Raw genomic sequence first — 4,167 nt, forward strand, 5'->3', positions numbered from 1 at the left:
GAGTATGCTCCAGTGCCTGGCAATGGCCACACCATGTGGATAGATCTGATTCAAATTTGAGGAATAGAATCACAAACTTAAGTAGAACAGCTATGGGACCTTTAAAAAATAGTTGGATAGTTACCTCAAGAAGAACATCCTTCGAATTGTCAAATACAATCTTATCAAAGTTAGTCCTTACCACAATCTTTACGTCCCTATCATTATGTGTTTATAATAATTTAAAAAAATAGTTAAATCAGGTTCTAAGATGGCAAATACAATTGAAAAAAAAACACTCGAGTTCTTACACTACGGAATCAGGAATAGGCTCCGACTTATAGAAAGCCTTCCACTTGTCTCCTAGAAAATCCTCTTTAGGAGAAATACATTTTTGGAAAATGGGACCTAATCCATGCACTATCAACGATAATTCAGTACGTAGAGACAACAAAAAAACTACAGATATTAGAGGTCTGGAAGAGCAATTAGAGGTTCAATTAAAAGAACAAAGAGAGTCTTTGACTGTTATTAACGAAGCCCTAGTTTTAGATCCAACCAACTCTGAGCTTTCTGCTATTCATGAGGAGCTTCTTCTGGCGATCAGGGATGCGGAGGAAGGGCTCCTTCACCTAAAGCGGGCACGATTACTGAAAGAGGCTGATTCAATTTTCTCCGCACAAACCTCCAAGTCTACTATCGAAGATGCCGTGGTGGAGCTTCTTGATCCGGAAAATGTCGAAGTGGAGCCATTAGAAGAAGAAGGCTTTTCAATCGGATCAAAATGCAGATTCCATTACACTGATGGAAGTTGGTATAATGGTCAGATAATTGGATTGGATGGATTCAGGTCTGCAAGGGTCACTTTCCTTACACCCACATCTGAAAACATGTTGATATGCAAGTTTTTTCTACAGCAGCGATGTCGATTCAGTACTAACTGCCGCTTGTCACATGGTATTGATGTTCCTTTATCTTCCCTGAAGAACTATATCCCAACATTATGGAAGGATCTCAGATCCTAATGCTGGCATCTAGCGGAAAGCAGAACTTGAGTCATGGGATGACACACTTGGGCTGCCTCGGGTTGTCTTTCAAGATGATGGAAGTTCGAGAAAGGTGGATGGTGAGGGATTTGTCCCCTATCGGAATATGCTTAGATGAGCAATGATGAAGAAGAAGAGGACTCGCTTGAGAACAATCCTATGACAATGATGATGAAAGAGCCTTGAAGGTCTGGGATTTATGGAAGCGGTGCACTTCAGTGGGCATCCAAACCGATATATTTGTGTTTGCAAAGTGGGAAAATCACACTTTCGTGGCATAGCTGCCAAGATGATGGCCAACATGGGTTACCGTGAAGGGATGGGATTAGCGATCTAGGCGAGGGAATGGTGGACCCTATTATTGTAAAAGTTCTTAAATCAAAGTAGTCTCTTGATCATGCGTTTGATTCTCATAAAAGTGATGGAAATAAACAAAAGCAGGTGAAGAGGCGTAGTAGAGGTGGTAAGAGAAAGCGTGACAAAAAGTATGGAGCGTGAGCGTGCCAAGAAAGAGCAAGAGGAGTTCAAGCCGGATGTCTTTAGTTTCATAAATAATCGACACTTGCTCGTAGATTGTACATCAGAATGGATCGTTGAGCAAGCGGCAGAGCAAGGACTTTGGTGAATCAAAGAATGAAGATCGGAAGAGCCTAATTGCTTATGACAACGGAAGTGAGAGACTTGAGAGTTCAAGTTGAGAAACTGGAAGAAATGGTGAACCGAAATCGGAAGCGAGAAGGTGGTATATGAAGCCTTTTCGAGGAAGTTGAGTGAAACTTCAAAGCTTTAGTAGATCTTTGAAGCGGTTTAAGCATCGCCTCCAATGCGATGAGTCGGCAAGGAGAAAGAAAAGAGGTGGCTCAAGTTTTGAGTGTATACAAATTCAGTCAAATATTTACTAGATGTTGTATTTGTCCGTCAGTTATTCTGTTGACTTGAAACAAGTTTGAAACCATGAGCTCGTTGACTCATTTTATGTTTGACACTATCTCCCCACCGTAAGGAACTAATCAGCAGTGACTTACGGTGAAGGAAAGCTTACACATGGAAAAAAACACCAATAAAACAATATACATAAAAATAGCATTTATTAAGTCTACGCTACCTCTTTTTGCTAGTTAGTTCAAAACAAGATCGCCAACAGAATGACTCTTTGCATCAGGACACCTATTAACATTCCTGACCAGATCCCCATACACAATTGGAATTTAATCAGACTATCTATGTTGAGTTTTTGATGAAAATATATGGAAATGGTAGTTATTTAAGGATATTATAGCTGAACTTGTAACCAAAGCAAGGTAGATATAGGAAACCCAATTATGTAGTAGCAGACAACATTTATAAAGGCAACTTGGAACTGCCACCCTACACGAACAGCGACACCTGCGTGTTCAAGACAAGATTCTTAGCTAGACTTTACAAACCATGGTATACCAAGATTCTTAGCTCCCAGCTCATTTTGAGACCCTGACACTAAAAGAAATCAAGAGTATATGTAGGACGAGTAGGACACCACCTAAAAGAATTATGCTAGATCCATCTTTAACACTCAAGAAATGGTATACTCACAAAAGGATTATCCCCCAAAGCTTTCTTAACTTCAAGTAGCTTTTTGTTGGTCGATTCAGAGTGAACCACACGCTTGCTTGCAACTAAAAATCAGAAAAGGTTTAATTGCTTACATAATATGAGATGCATCCAGAAGTCCAAAAAAAAAGAGAGAACAGGTTTTTAAATAGTTCTACTGGTTCACCTAGTCGTCGATTGTTTACTCCTTCAAGGTATCCATCTTGTGCCATTTTATCAATAAGTTTTCGCACTGTTGTCTGGTTGGCTTTTGCATCTTGCTTTGTTACAGTCAAATAATCCATAGCTAAAGCATGATACAAGGCATATAAGCCCCAATGACGATTCATTCACACCGTCCAACTAGACCTTACCTTCTTCTAGACCTGACTCCCTAAACCATCCATCTGACTCTTATGGATAAAAAATGACAAGACCAATGATAACTAATTTAAAATTCAGTTTATGATTGAATAACAACTTCAAGGGAAAAAATTATGTTCTATTTAAAGTCTATGATGCAAATTAACAATTTGAACATCACAACAAAGTAATTCAGATTTTTGAAAGGAAGCATGCCCAAACTTGCTCATATCCATCTCTACATAGTTGTCTTAAATTCATAATTAGTTTGTTTTAATTTGATAATTAGTATTCATAATCTTAGTTCTAAATTAGCTTTAAATTCAGTTTTAATCCATTTTGAATATTAGACTATTGTGAAATTAGATTAATTAAGTTAATTAGTTATTCAATAATGAATTGTTTTGATTGGTCTTGTTTTAGAAATGATAGTATAATGATTCAAGGCTAAAACCTCCATTATAGGGGTTTGAAGAAGCCTTAATGAAAACTTGATTGTTGTTAGCATAGAATAGTTCGTAATATTCTATTCCATTCTAGAAAGTAATTATTTCACAATGAGAATGAGTTTGATTGCTTCACATGCTAGTTGTTAGTTGGTAGAGATTACCATGAACAATTAGGGATTAGAAACACCCAATTGTTATGCGGAAGCATTACAATTCGGATTACGACAATTTCTCGCTAATTGATTAAGTCGAATTAAGGTGGAATCAAATCCCCCTAATTCATTATCATATAGTCAATTTAGTATTTCCGTATTTTGAATTATCGCATCTTGATTAGTATAATTTCCATCATTACTCTCATCGACTTTGACAGAACTGATAATCTTAGTTAACGTGAATTCTAAAGTACTAAGAGTGGAACGAATTCTCTACTCTAACTTATTGCAATAGCATCGAGAGTAGAAAACTTTGATAATTTTAAGCTGAAATTAGTTTTAGTTTTACTTACGTTTGAGTTTCGTTGCTTATGCGTAGGTAAAACTATTCATTTTACCTTTTATCAAATTGCCATCTTAGTTCTGTTTAGAATTGTTTACATTAGTATTGTTAGTCTTCCCAAAGTCCCATTAAACCCACCCACCCTTGTTTGGTTCTAACCGTGATTGTCTGGTTCAGAAACTAAAAAAATTTCCCAGGAAAAGCCTAAGCGCACCCCGCGCCTATCCAAGGCTAAGTTTGAGCGCGCCCTGCGCCGAAGCGCC

The 4,167-nt window shown here is 37.6% G+C and overlaps 1 pseudogene; it reads left to right on the forward strand.

Moving 5' to 3' along the window:
- Nucleotides 1-401: 401 nt before the first annotated feature.
- Nucleotides 402-1,815, forward strand: LOC147510163 (zinc finger CCCH domain-containing protein 18 pseudogene; annotated as a pseudogene).
- Nucleotides 1,816-4,167: the final 2,352 nt, after the last annotated feature.

Source organism: Coptis chinensis, chromosome 3 (genome assembly GCF_015680905.1).
Source record: "Coptis chinensis isolate HL-2020 chromosome 3, ASM1568090v1, whole genome shotgun sequence".
Taxonomy (NCBI): domain Eukaryota; kingdom Viridiplantae; phylum Streptophyta; class Magnoliopsida; order Ranunculales; family Ranunculaceae; genus Coptis; species Coptis chinensis.